The following is a 15,029-nucleotide window of genomic DNA, read 5'->3' as shown; positions in this document are numbered from 1 at the left end:
GGAGAGAGAGAGATAGAGAGAGGGGTGGGGGGGGAGAAAAGCCAGAGAGAGAGGGGTGGGGGGGGAGAAAAGCCAGAGAGAGAGGGGGGGGGGTGGGGGAAGAAAAGCCAGAGAGAGGAGGGGAGAGAGAAAAGCCAGAGAGAGGGAGAGGGAGGAGGGGAGCAAAGTGAGAGAGAGGGAGAGGAGGGGAGAAAAGCCGGAGAGGGGGAGTGTCAACCCAGAGAGAGAGAGAAAAAAAAAGAACGAACGGGAACCCAGGAAGGGGGGCGAACACCCCCAGAGAGAGAGAGAGACGGGGGCAGCCAGTCCAGAGAGAGAGCGTGAGTAGGGGTGAGACCCCCGAGAACGAGCGCGGGAAGGGCAGGGAGCCCAGAGGTGGATCAAGGAGGCAGTAGGAAAATCCGGGGCAGGAGTGTTGGGGTGAGAGAAATTCCGGGGGGAGGAAGGGTGAGGGGCGGTGAGGAAATCCAGGGGCAGATTGAGGGCGGGTGGTGAGAAAATCTGTGGTGGGGTGGGAAAGAGGTGGTGAGAAAATGGGAGGGTGCGGTGGAGGGGGAGGCAGAGAGTGGGGGAGAGGTGGTCAGACCATCTTGGTGGGGGGGGGGGGGGGAAGAGGGGGTGAGCGAGGTGGTGAGCAAATCTGGGGAAGGAGAGGCAGGGAGGAAAACATGGGAATAAAGAGGGATGGAGGGATGTAGTGAAAAGGCACAGGAAGAGAGGAGGAAGGAGAAGGTGAGGAGCAGCAAGAGAAGTTGAAGAGGCACAGGATGGGAGAGGGATAGAAGATTTGGGTAGAGAGGGAGGGAGAGAATCCAGGTAAGACAGAGGAAGAGAGAATTCGGTTGTTGGGTGGGGTGAAAGAGGGAGAGAACTCGTGAGACAGTGGGGAGGCAGAAGGGAGAGAGGCACACATGTTTGGAAGGATATGGGCCAACTGCAGATAGGTTGGACTGGTTTAGTTTGGGACTATGGTTGGTCTGGGCGAGTTGGACTGATGGGTCTGTTTCTGTGCTGTATGACTCAAAGTGGAAGTTGTTCTGTTCTACCTTCAGTCCTCTGGGTATTGCTGTCTTATCTCCTCTGAAAGCTCCCTGTGACCACATCTGTCTTGTTTCTTTCCTGCTGATAGATTAGATTCCCTACAGTGTGGAAACAGGCCCTTTGGCCCAACAAGACCACACTGACCCTCTGAAGAGCAACCCACCCAGACCATTTCCCTCTGACTAATGCACCTAACACTATGGGCAATTTAGCCTGGCCAATCTACCTGACTTGCACATCTTTGGACTGTGGGAGGAAACCGGAGCACCCAGAGGAAACCCATACAGACACGGGGAATGTGCAAACTCCACACAGACAGTTGCTCGAGGCTGGAATCGAACCTGGGTCCCTGGTGCTGTGAGGCAGCAGTACTCACCACTGAGCCTCCGTGCTGCCACTTGTCATGTTTTTCCTTCTGTCATTACAAACCAAAAATTCTGCAAATGACAGTAATTGTAACTCCATCCAGGTGATGGAAAGCATTTTGGATGGATCTCAGAATAGTCCATAGTTTTACTTCTGCAGATGTGCTTGGCATCTTGTTTTGTATCCTGTCAATTATTTAATAAAATTGGTTCATCAGGGAATACAGATGGTTAGGAGGCTGGAGGCTGTCAGTAACTCAGGATCGTGTGTTCGAATAGGTGATTGATGTTTTGTCATTTTTTTGCTTCTTGCAAGTAATTCAAAAATGTTGGAATATATGACTTAAGGAAACCTCAATAGTATTGGTTTCAAGTGTTACATTTTGAATGCAATGCTGTTGTAGCATCACTGGGAAGTTGAAAGCTTGAGTGAGAATTGATTTGTACAAATGTGACCTGAAAGCTACACTTAAGACTTAGTAGAGATTGTGTGTACTTGCACTTTGGGTGAGAATGATTCACCCCTAACTACCTTTGGATATATCATAGTGTAATAAATATACATGCCATGTGAGCTCAGTCCGCACAGAATGATAACTGGTCTGAGAGCAAATTTCTTGTGGACCAATGCATAGTTTATTATCCTTCTTAAACTTTGGTGATTGTTTTGGTCTGTCACTGCAAATTAGGTAGTTGGTAATGACGACATTTTCAAAATGTCTCTGCTGTATAAAGAGGGACTCTTGATACAAGTAGGGCTTGAGCTTTCATACCTTGTGATACTAGCATTGACTTCTCCACGTAGGGGTGTTTACTTTATTATTGACTTCGTAAACAAATGTATGTTTTGCAGACAATGACTGTTGGCAAGATGTTTGAGAATGCGAAATATAACCACCAATCCTGACCTGTTCTGACAGCGCGATCTTTTCTTCTCTAACCCAAGGACGTTAAGTTAATTGTAACTTTGTTGCCACAAGCTGACTCTGAATCATCAAAACTTGGGATCTATAACTAAATATCACAACAGATTAAGTCTCTCTCCTAAGATGTATGCTCTTTATTGGGTAAGCTACTGTGGGCTCTGGATGTACTCATCAGTAATTTGCTTCAGTAACAGGGATAACTGGCTTGTGATTCAAGAGCAGGAACCCTTCCCAATTTTTCCTTCCTAATCTCCAGGAATTGAGGTTAATGAAAGGAACCCTACTACTGTCCCAGTTGAGTGTAGCTGAAGGATGAAACAGGATCTTTCTGTTTTTGTGTGGCACAGTTGTGGTGGAGAAACTTGAGCTACTCGTGGAGATAGAAAAACTGTCCCTTCACAGTTGACCTTTTATATGATTCCCCAGAGAGGGTCATTGATCCCCTAGTGATTTTTCTCCCAGTGTGTGTGTGTGCACCATAATGGTAGATATTGGTGAGTCTCTCACACTTGGTTATTCAGTGCCGTTACTGATCATTCTATTGGACAAGGGGAGAATCTGCACAAAGAAAATGTGTGCTTTCTCTTTCTGGCAATGGTTTTGTGGCTAATACTGCAACTATTTATTTATTCATGGGTTGTGAGCACCTCTAATAACACTTAAGGTGATAATAAGTTGCCTTTTCATCCACTCCAGTCAGTGTGAAGGTTTACTCCACAGTGCTGAACATGGGAGAGCTCTAGACTTGAATAAAGGAAAAGCAAAGCAGTTTAAATTGAGATGATGTGTGACTTGGTAGCAATGTTGCCACAGACCTCGTGTCCCTGTTCATGAGGCAGTAGAGGCCTCTGGTTTAAAAGGTGCCATTGAAACTTTTAGCTTGTCCAACCTGCAGCCCTAGTGTACTGGGTGGGTGGAATGAGTGGAAGTTCACAATGGCAGATGACCCTACTAGGCCTATCAAGTGGGCTGATTTGTCCTGAATGGAATGAGTTGCGAAATGAAAGTGTTGTTGGCATTGCATTTGTTCAGACAAGAGCAAAGTATTTTATCACAGTCATGATTTTTGGCATGAAGCTCCATTAGTGATGCAGATGCCCCTTCTGTTTTGTGCCAATTTTATGTTTTGAAATAGGAAAAGTAAAATATTCAATTACTTTTGTTGGAAAGTCCTAGTGAGGCGTTGTAAGTTTGACAAAGTAAGGGCTAAACCTCTAACTGCAGGGAGGAAGCTGATGAAACTCTTTAATAGATTTCAAGGTTGTTAGTACTGTGAAATCAGACTTTGTCTTGTGATCATTTAACAAACAGTGTCCAAGTTTGACCATGCACCATCCTACCATAGGACCACTGTGTACCTACACCAGAGGTTCGGGCCAATATGTGCAGGGTAATAGCATTGGCTTGCCTGGACCGACTGACCACGAAATCTTTAATAAGAATTACTGTCAACTGGCAGCCCTGGCGATGACTACTCCATGTTACAGTCTGAATGAGACATTCCCAATAATTCTTTTTTACAAGTCATACCTTAAATTTGGTCTCAGCTACTGAAAATGCTGCTTCATTTACCTCCGATTGGTATAAAGTTGATATGATTGTAGTTGTACCTGTGCGAATTCATAATACAGTCGTGGTGTAGCATTTCAGGTTTACATGTGAGCCTCTCCCTGTCACTGTAGGACTTGTCATGATTTGATAAGCTATAATCCTTGCTGAAGTGCCGGATCCACCACGGAAAGTGTGAAGTACAGACATTTGCTGTCTCAGTAAGTGCTGAAGTGTTCACTTGTAAAATTGAGAAAATTTGTCACTTCCATTGTATGAAACAGTTGCTGCATTGGCAACTGCAGTTCAAGACTAACCTTGCTTTCACGTGAGCTATTAATTTTAGTTTGTTGCTAAAACATTCAGGATAAACAACCTGTTGCATGGGTATAATTGCTGTTTGGCTAATAAGCTTCTAACCTGGCTGAGGAGTTGGAACATCTTTACTTCAGTGAAGTCTTCCTGCAAGCCTGTACCTGTCAATAAAAATAAGGCACTGCGGATGCTAGAAATCTGAAGCAAAAACCAAAAGTGCTGGAGAAAAATCAGGTCTGCAGCATATGTAGAGAAAAAAGTTAATGCTTCAAGTCCTGTGGCTTTTGTCAGAACTGAAAATCGTTGGGAGAGGGTGATATTGGTACTTATGGGAATGATGGCTTGGGGAGTGATTGAGTATTGGAGACAGTGTCCAGCAAGGGACCATAAAAGGGATACGTAAGCAAAGAGATTGCTGTTAATTGCTCTATTTGCCTGTCTCTATTCTGCCTCCCTGACACTGTTTTTATGCATTCTATCCATTCTTTCATTCCCTATGTCCATCAGAATAAATAGCACCTGTACCCAGTTATTTTCAGTTCGAACAAAGGATCACTGGACTCAAAACGTTAACTGTTTCTTGCTATTATGTACTAAAATTGCTCACTATTTCAAAGTAAACTTTGCAAAAATAATGCCGTTTATTTTCTGTACTGCATATTGTTGTCTTAACCCTCTGATCACTGTCATCTCTCCTCTCACCTTCGAGCAAGCATGTTCATTTCGGTCTCAGTAATAAAAATCCCATTCACCCAGTGGCCTCTGCCACTTCCCTGACTTTCATGCTCACCAGTCCAAACTCTAGTTACCTTGCCCTAGCCATAAACTTGGATCTTTCTCATAACTCTGTCTTCACCAGTGTATTGGCTGCCACTGCAAATGATTTTCTCTAATATAATTTTCTTTATTATTGTATTGGCTTGACAATCTACATCACAATACTAAATAAGGTGGCTTTGGCAATAGATGCATTGGTAGTCATCTCCCAAAAATTCTACGGATTCTGGAACAATCCTGGCAGATTGGGGAGTGACAAATGTAACCCCATCGCATTTTAAAAAAAATACAGGGAATGAGATGTTTTTTAACCTAACATCAGTTAGAAAAATGGTGGAAGTCTGTTGTAAAGAGTATGATGTTAGAAAATATCAAAGGGATTAGACAAAGGGATTTTGCAGCTTGCCACTTACTATTTTCTAATAAAGCCTGTCAGATGGCTTTCCTCACTAGCTGCCTGCATTCTGACTGATCACCCATTCCCCCTCTGACTGCACGTAACCTGTGAGTGATCACTTAAAAAAATGTGCTATCCAAGTAACTCTGTTTTGCAAATGTACTGTTGTCTCCAGTCAACACTCAAGCTGCAAAATCTTGTGCTCAAACTGATCAAACCGGTGACATTTTTCTCTATCTCTGTAACCTTCTTCATCTCTACAACTCGAGGTATTGCACAGCTCTCGTTCTGGCTTCTTGCACGTCCAGTTTTAGTTGTTCCACTATTGACAGCCCTGCCTTTGGCAGCCTTGGCTATAAACTCTTCATCCTCCCTAAACCTCCCCTGCTCCCATTAAGATGCTTCTTAAATCCTACCTCTTTTACCTGTTAACACTGTGACTCTGTCAAATTGTTGCTTTCTAAAACTCTTCAGGATTTTTGTGATACAAAAGAAAATTCAAACTGGTGGAAATACATTGAGCAATTGCTTGGTTTTGTGACCCAAAATGTTGTACAGTCATGCTTTGTCCCTTTGCAGTCCCTGGTTGTCCTCTATATTTTCCAGTATCGACTCTGAGGCTATAGATGAACCATAGTCAGTGTCCTACAGCTCAGAGACAGGCCCTTTGGCCCAAACTGGTTCATGCTGACCAAATGTCCATCCATGCTAACCCATTTCCCTGCACTTGGCCCATATTCTTCTAAATCTTTTCTATCCATGTATTTGTTCAAATGCCTTTTAAATGTTATTAATGTCAACCACTTCCACTGGCAGCTCATTCCATATGGGTGCCACCCTCTGTGTAAAAAAGAATGTTGCCCCTCGGGTTCCCTTTTATTCTTTCCTCTCTGACCTTAAAACTGATGCGCTCTGGTCCTTGATTCCCCAACCCTCGGAAAAAGACAAAGTGCATTCACCCTATCCATGCTTCTCATGATCTTACGCACTTCTGTAAAATTCCACCCCCCCCCCCCCCCCCCCCCCCCCCCAAGTCTCCTATGTTCTAAAAAGAAGTCCCAGCTTGCCCAACCTCTCCCAATAATTCAGACCTTGGAAATTTCTTCTGCACACTTTCTCTTTGGTGCCTGATGTTAAATGTAAACATTGAATATTGCGAAAGACTTGAAGAAGAAAATCACTGATAAGGGAAAATCTCAGAACCAAGGGCTGGAAAAGTTTAACATGTCAACATCTGAAATAAGAATCTTTCTTGGGAAGGAACTTTAGGCCAATATGAAAACAATACAGCTGTTTTTGTTGAATAAGTTCTCCATATCACTCCAGTAAAGAGGGGTTTGGGGTTGTTATGATATTTGGCAGTGGTGTAAACTAACAGAAGTAGAAACAAAAATATTTATTACTAAATATAGCATCACCTTTTGTAGCTACATTGATTTGAGCAGTTATATCCAGTAAACATGTTTTTATTCCCATTGGTGTTTTCAGCACATGCTACACCAGTGTTTCTCCTCAGAATTTCTGTAAACATGTTTTAAGTTGAAAGTTTAGTTTTCATTGGCTTGGTCAAATGCAATTTAAATTGATTTTCCTGGCAAGTAAAGTAAATGTTAAAACTCAATTTGCCTTCAAAACCTGATGAGTATAATACTGTGGATCTGGTTCACCTTCTGGTGCCCCTTCCAAGCTCTCTGTTCACATTAGATGGAAAACTGTCAATATTGATCTTGGCAACTATATATCAACCAAGTCTGAGTCTTGGCCATGGCTTTTACAGTAGCAGTCGAGAATAGGAGCACTAGTTTGCTTTTCTTCTTGTTCCTTCTAACCCATGTTCCTATGAGTCAACTGACAGGCTGGAAGTTGATGGATCTAAATTCTGTGTATTATTTGGATCTAAATTCTGTGTAGAAGTGTGTGGTGCTGGAAAAGCACAGCCGATCAGACAGCATCCAAAGAGCAGGAAAGTCAACATTTCGAGTATAAGTCCTTCATCAGGCTTATGCATCGGTCATCCTCACTTTCCCCCATCGAAATTTTGTGGCCATATGGCTTGATTCACTTCAACCATTGGAAATAATTTAAATTAGTTTAAATTTATAGCAACTGCTAATGAAATAGTATTAGCGTCAAAGGAGGCTATGTTTATCATGTTATTCAATCAACTTGATTCATGGCAATATTTGATCTTTCCTCAGATGGTTACTCCATATCTGTTCAAAGCTGAAAATAAGCTGTAGAAACCATTTGAGTGGGAATTTCTTTGAGTTCAGAAATGGTCATTCTCACATGTTGTGATATATCCTGCCTCACAGAGGAACATTGCCTCCTGATCAATTCTTGCTTCAACACAAATTTGAAAGTGTTTCCTTAAACCTGGCTGGTACTGTAAGAACCAGTCAACATGGAAGTAATTCTGCTGTAATAAAAACAGAAAATGTTGGTCGAGTTCAGATGCTGCAGCTTCTTTGGAAGAAGAAACAGTCAGTGTTTCAAATCTGAAGACTTCACAATCCAGTAATTGTGCCCTCCAGTTATCTGAATTCTCCTGAAATTCAATGTGGATATTAATCCTACTGTTAGCCCTTTTAATATATATGGCACCTCATATAGTTTGGAGGGAAAATTGTCCATTATATTAAAAAAAATCAAAGACTATTCACTGAATTGTCGATGCTAGAAACTATAATCCTAACTCTCCTTTTTAAAATTACCATGATTGTTGTAAAATGAATAAATTCTTATCTTAATTAAAATAAGTATAATGAAATTCGTCAAATTGATGTATTTTGCTCTTGGGGATTGCTACTGGATCCTGCAGTAAGCTTGTATGTCATGAAAAATATTTTTTTGACAAATACGTAATGGATTGGTTATATGTTTGAGAGTACTGAGCAACTCTAGTGCCATGATGCCCATTGTAGACCAGTAGATCATGCTTCCTGCAGACAGTTTTAGCAAATACTCCCTGGGTATTGGAAGAGGACAAATAACTGGTACCGGCAGTGCAGTAGACCCTGTGCAAAGGACATGAAGTGGAAAGGAACACTCCAGATCCTCTTGCAGTAGAACAATGCAGTAATTATTAAAGTGGGATCTGTACTGTTGGGTGGTCTACATTTGAAGTGTACTGACACTGGTGTTCTGGCAAACTGCATAACTAGGGAAGTAGAATGGGTTTTAAATTAAATAGTGGGAACAATGACCCATATTTGAGAATTTGATGAGTAAGAGTGGGGAAAAAGACACCAGAACAAGAAATTAATGTAGAAAATAAGGCCCGTTGCCCAAGATGGAGCACTTAACTTGAAGTACTGTCGAGTTGGACACTTACTGTACTTTTTTCATTTTTCTGCCTTTATATTCTGTTTGTTTAGTTTTTGTGTTGTAAAATGGCGCCAGACAGTGACAACACTGTATAACACTTTGCTGTATATTATAATAAGATTCATGTGACAATAAATAAAATAAATTGTTATTCAAAAAGGGAGGGAGGGAGAAAACAAGCAAGTTTACTTCACAGCTGTCACAGGGAAAATGTTAAAAGCTATTATTTAAGATGTTATAACAGTGTAGTTGGATAAGTTTGAAGTAATTAGCCAGAGCCAACATCATTTTGCCAAAGGGAAATCATGTTTAACAAATTTAGAGTCATAGTCATAGTGAGACAGCATAGAAACAGACCCTTTGGTCCAACTCCATTCAGACCAGTTATCCTAAACTGATCTAGTCCCTTTTACTAGCATTTGGCCCATATCCCCCTCAACCCTTCCTATTCATATACCCATCCAGGAGCATTTTAAATAAAATGTTGCAATTGTGCTCACCACCATCACTTCCCCGATAGCTCATTCTATACACACACCACCCTCTGCATTAAAAAGTTGCCCCTTAAATCCCTTTTAAATCTTTCCCTTTTCACCTTCAAGCCTATATCCTCTAGTTTTGAGCCCTCCTACCCTGGGGAAAAGATCTTGGCTATTCACCCTATCCATGCCCCTCATATTTTATAAACATCTCTAAGGTCACACCTCAGTCTCTGATGGTCGAGGGAGCTAGGTCCCAGATTATTCAGCCTCTCGCAACAGGTTAAATCTTCCAATCACGGCAGCATCCTTGTAAATCTTTTGTGAACCTTTTCAAGTTTACCAGCACCTTTTCTATAACAAGAAGACCAGAATTGAATGCAGTATTCTACGGATTCAACATAACTTCCCCACTCCAATAATCAGTTGTCTGATCAATGAAGGCCAGTGTGTCAAATGCCTGCTTGACCACTCAGTCTATCGGTGAGTCCACTTCCAAGGAAACTGTGCACCTACATCCTGATGTCCCTTTGTTCGGCAGCACTCCTCAGAACTCTACTATTAACTATATTAGTTGTGCCCTGATTTGCCTTGCCAACATGCACCACCTCAAATCTAGCTAAATGAACCCCCCCATCTGTCACTTCTTGGTCCATTGGCCCATCTGATCAAGGTCCCGTTGTACTGTCAGATAACCTCCTTGATTGTTCACAATATCTTAATTTTGGTGTCATCTGCAAACTTACTAACTATACTTTCTATATTCACATTCAAATCATTTATACAATTACGAAAGGCAGTGGATCCTTGCAGCACACTACTGGTCACAGGCCTCCAGTCTGAAAAACAACCCTTTACCACCAGCTTCTGTCTCTTATCTTGAGGCCAATTTTGTGTTCAGTTGGCTCGCGCTCTCTAGATTCCATGTGATCTAATCTTGCTAACTAGTCTACAATGCCGAATCTTGTCAAATGCCTTGCTGAAGTCCATACAGACAATGCCTACCGTTCTGCCTTCATCAACCTTTGTCACTTCTTCAAAAGCCCTTCATCAGGAATACATGCAAAGAGCCTGAAGGGTGGAGAGGGAAATGAGAGGAGGATGGGGGTGGGGAGAAAGTAGCATAGAGTACAATAGGTGCGTGGGGGAGGGGATGAAGATGATAGGTCGGGGGGGGGGTGGAGTGGTTAGATGGAAAAGAAGATAGGTAGGACAAGTCATGGGGACAGTGCTGAGCTGGAAGTTTGGAACTGGGGTGAGGTGGGAGAAAGGGCAAATGAGGAAACTATTGAAGTCCACATTGATGCCCTGGGGTTGAAGTGTTCCGAGGCGGAAGATGAGGCGTTCTTCCTCCAGGCATCTGGTGGAAGTGGCAGTGAAGGAGCCCAGGGCCTCCATGTCCTCGGCAGAGTGGGAGGGGGAGTTGAAATGTTGGGCCACAGGGCGGTGTGTTTGATTGGTGCGGGTGTCCTGGAGATGTTCCCTTAAAAGCTCTGCTAGGAGGCGTCCAGTCTCCCCAGTGTAGAGGAAACCGCATAGGGAGCAACGGATACAATAAATGATATTGGTGGATGTGCAGGTAAAACTTTGGATGTAGAAGGATCCTTTAGAGCCTTGGATGGAGGTGAGGGAGGAGGTGTGGGCGCAGGTTTTGCAACTTCTGCGGTGGCAGGGGAAGGTACCAGGACGGAAGGGTGAGTTGTTGGGAGGCGTGGGCCTGACCAGGTAGGCACGTAGGAACAGTCTTTGCGGAAAGGGGTGGGGAGGGAAATATATCCCTGGTGGTGGGGTCCATTTGGAGGTGGCGGAAATGTCGACGGATGATTTGGTTTATGCGAAGGTTGGTAGGGTGGAAGGTGAGCACCAGGGACGTTCTGTCCTTGTTTTGGTTGGAGGCGTGGGGTCTGAAGGCGGAGGTGCGGGATGTGGACGAGATGCGTTGGAGGGCGTCTTTAACCACATGGGAAGGGAAATTGCAGTCTCTAAAGAAGGAGGCCAACTGGTGTGTTCTGTGGTGGAATTGGTCGTCCTGGGAGCATATATGGCGGAGGAATTGGGAATACGGGATGGCGTTTTTGCAGGAGGTAGGGTGGGAAGAGGTGTAATCCAGGTAGCTGTGGGAGTCAGTGGGTTTGTAAAGATTGTTGGTGTCAAGTCGGTTGTCATTAATGGAGATGGAGAGATCTAGGAAGGGGAGGGAGGTGTCAGAGATAGTCCAGGTAAATTTAAGGTCAGGGTGGGATGTGTTGGTGAAGTTGATGAATTGCTCAACCTCCTCGTGGGAGCACGAGGTGGCGCCAATGCAGTCATCAATGTAGTGGAGGAAGAGGTGGGGAGTCGTACTGGTGTAATTACGGAGGATGGACTGTTCTACGTAGCCAACAAAGAGACAGGCATAGCTGGGCCCATATGGATGCCCATGGCTACCCCTTTGGTCTGGAGGCAGTGGGAGAATTCGAAGGAGAAATTGTTCAGGGTGAGGACCAGTTCGGCCAAACGAATGAGTGTCGGTGGAAGGGTACTGTTGCAGACACCAAGAGAGGAAAAAACGGAGGGCTTGGAGGCCTTGGTCATGGTGGATGGAGGTGGAGAGGGATTGAATATCCATGGTGAAAATGAGGCGTTGGGGGCCGTGGAAATGGAAGTCTTGGAGGAGGTGGAGGGCGTGGGTGGTGTCTCGAATGTATGTGGGGAGTTCCTGGACTAGGGGAGATAGGACAGTGTTGGGGTAGGTAGAAATGAGTTTAATGGGGCAGGAGCATGCTGAGACAATGGGTCGGCCAGGGTGGTCAGGCTTGTGGATCTTGGGAAGGAGGTAGAACTGGGCAGTGCGGGGTTCCTGGACTATAAGGTTAGAAGCTGTGGGTGAGAGGTCTCCTGAAGTGATGAGGTTCTGTATGGTCTGGGAGATGATGGTTTGGTGATGGAGGGTGGGTCATGGTTGAGTTGGTGTTTGGCTTCAGCAATGTAGAGATCAGTGCGCCAGACTACCACTGCACCCCCTTTATCTGCTGGTTTGATGGTGAGGTCGGGATTGGAGGGCTGCGCGTTGTGACGGTTAGAGGTTGGAGTGGGGTAGATGGGTTGAGGCGGTTAATGTCCCGGCGGCAATCGGAAATGAAGAGGTCGAGGGCAAGTAATGGGGTGGCCAGGTGGATGCAGTGTGTTGGAGGTGGGTGAACGGGTCCTTGGAAGGTGGGATGGAGTCCTGATTGTGAAAGTAAGCTCGGAGGCGGCAGAAGTGTTCGATGTCACGGCGTGTATTAAATTCATTGATGCGTGGGCGGAGGGGGATGAAGGTGAGTCCTTTGCTGAGGACTGATCATTCGTCCTCACTGAGGACGAGGTTGGGGGAATGGTGAAAACTCGGCCGGTCTGGGAGCTGGAATCTAGTGTGGGTGTGGAGCTGGGAGTGGGGGTGGAGTCAGTAGCTGGAGTGGGTGTGGTGGTGGGGGGAATGGAGGTGGAGTCATGAGCAGGGGTAGTGTTCCCCTCCGGGTTCTGGGGGACAGGGATGGTGATAGTGGGATCTGAGAGGGGTGTGTCAGAATGCAGGTGAGTGGCGTTGGTGGGGATGGAAGTGGTGGCAAACATGACAGTGGGGTGGGGGGGCGGAAGTCACTGAGCGTGTGACATTAGCGAATGATGTGAGGGGCGGAAGTGATGTCATGTGTGGTGCATGAGGAATTGTGAGGGGTGGAAGTGACATCATTAATCAGCATGGGGATGGTGGCTGCACGAGCCACATGGCCAATAGAGTCCGAGCAGTTCCAGAGGCTGAGGGAATCTACTGGAATGTTTGAGGAGTGTTGGTTATGGAGGTGGGTAGATAAAAGTTTGTTGTACTTAAAGTTTTTGATGTTTGAGATGGAGTTGAAATACTGTTTGTTGAGAGTATGAACTCTCCTGAGGATGTAGTCCAGAAGGGGTCCTTTGCAATTCTGAGAGAGTGTGGCCTACTTAGTTGATTTTTTCATAATCCGTTTACCAATTTGTTCTTCTACCTCACGCTCACTGTTGGGAGGCCTGTAATACAGCCCCAACAGTGTAACTGCACCCTTACTTTTCAGCTCCACCCATAATGCCTCACTACCCAAGCCCTCCATAGTGTCCTTCTTTAGCACAGCCATGATATCATTCCTGACCAGCAATACAACTCCACACCCCCTTTTATTTCCCTCTGTCTTGTCTAAAGTGTCTATTTCCTGGAACATTTAGTTGCCAATTATGCCCTTCCTTCAACCATGTCTCTGATTGCAATAATGTCATACTCCCAGACACCAATCCAAGCCCTAAGTTCATCTGCCTTGCCCATTATACTACTTGCCTTAAAGTATTTGCACTTCAGGCCACCAGCTCTTTTGCATTCATCCCCTCTCTCCCTACTCTTCCCCTTATTAATGCTAACTTCATGATTCTTACAGTCTCCAGTTTCCACCTTACTGTCTACTTGTCTTCTCTTCTGGTTCCCAGCCCCCTGCCACATTAGTTTAAACTCTTCCCAAAAGCAGTAGCAAAAACTCCCCTACGGTCGTTCATTCCAGTCTGGTTTAGGTGTAAACCGTCCAATTTGTAATAGTCCCACCTTCCCCAGAACCAGTCCCAATGTCCAACAAATCTGAACCCCTCCCTCCTACACCATCCCTCAAGCCACGTTTCATCTTGCCTATTTTTTTCATTTCTACGTTGGCTAGCCCGTGACACTGGCAGTAATCCCGAGTTCACTACCTTTTGAGGTCCTCCTTTATAACTCTCTACTAGCTCCCTGAATTCTGCTTTCAGGACTTCATCTCAGTTTTTTCACTTATACCGTTGGTGCCGATATGCGCCAAAACAACTGGATGTTCACCCTCCCCTTTTAGAATGCTTTGCAGCCTATCGGTGACATCCCTGACCCGAGCACTTGGGAGGCAACATACATCTAGGAGTCCCGTTTTCGGCCACCGAACCGCCTATCTACTCCCCTCAATAGAATCCCCTGTGACTATGGCCAATGAGTCTTTTTCCTGCCCTTCTGAACATCAGTGCCCGCCATGGTGCCACGATGTTGGCAACTGCTGCCCTTCCTTGGTGAGCCATCTCCCCCAACAGTATCCAAAATGGTATACCTGTTTTGGAGGGAGTTGATAGCAGGGGTCGCCTGCACTGCCTTCCTACTCTTTTTCTGCCTTTTGGTCACCCATTCACGGTCTCCCTCAGCAATTCTAACCTGTGGTGTGATCAGTTCACTAAATGTGCTATCCATGACCATCTCAGCATCGTGGATGCTCCACAGTGAGTCCATCTGCAGCTCCAGAGCTGTCATGTGTCCAGCTGCAACTCTTGTTTGACCACACGTCTTGCAAGTGTAAGAGCCAGGAATGTCAGCCAAGTCCCTGAGCACCAACATCAAGAAAGAGGCACATACCACAGGTCTGAGGTCCCCTGCCATTGTAAGCCTTAGCTTTATATCAACTAACTAAAACCAAACCATGCACTTAAATATGTGAAAGAAACGAAAGAGAAAAAATAAACCCCTTACCTTAGAGTTTTATTCTTCAGGTTGGAGGAGGGCTGAGAGGGTGCAGGAGGGAAATACCACACATGTCGTATCTCTGGTTTAGCCGCTGCCCAAATGTATGCTAAGTTCTTACCTTCCTGGCACCCTCCTTGTCTCCACGTCACCTCCGCTCTGTCTCCTGCTGCTCCCGAACAAGAAAAAGACATATCTCTTTTGTCACTATCTCTGAGTCCACCCCCCTCTTCCCCAAAAAAAACTACTTTAAAGACTCCAAGTAGCACTGGCAAATCTTCCCACCAGGATATTGATCCTCTTCCAATTCAGGTGAACCTGTCTTCCTTGTGTAAGACACTT

General features: G+C 44.9%; 1 protein-coding gene across 8 annotated transcripts in view; it reads left to right on the top strand.

Moving 5' to 3' along the window:
- The window catches only part of zfand2a (zinc finger, AN1-type domain 2A), a 51,826-nt gene that overhangs the window by 5,092 nt on the left and 31,705 nt on the right, over window positions 1–15,029 (top strand). The window contains exon 1 of one of the 8 annotated variants that reach the window (XM_060840306.1): window positions 4,030–4,101. The exons of the other annotated variants lie outside the window; for them this stretch is intronic. The gene's annotated coding sequence lies outside the window, so the exon portion shown is untranslated. Of the gene's footprint in view, window positions 1–4,029; window positions 4,102–15,029 lie in introns of those variants that run through there. 8 annotated transcript variants of the gene reach the window in all.

This window comes from Hemiscyllium ocellatum, chromosome 20 (assembly GCF_020745735.1).
Source record: "Hemiscyllium ocellatum isolate sHemOce1 chromosome 20, sHemOce1.pat.X.cur, whole genome shotgun sequence".
NCBI classification, from domain to species: Eukaryota; Metazoa; Chordata; class Chondrichthyes; order Orectolobiformes; family Hemiscylliidae; genus Hemiscyllium; species Hemiscyllium ocellatum.
The sequence above is the reverse complement of the archived record's forward strand: the minus strand, read 5'-3'. Positions and strand labels throughout refer to the sequence as shown.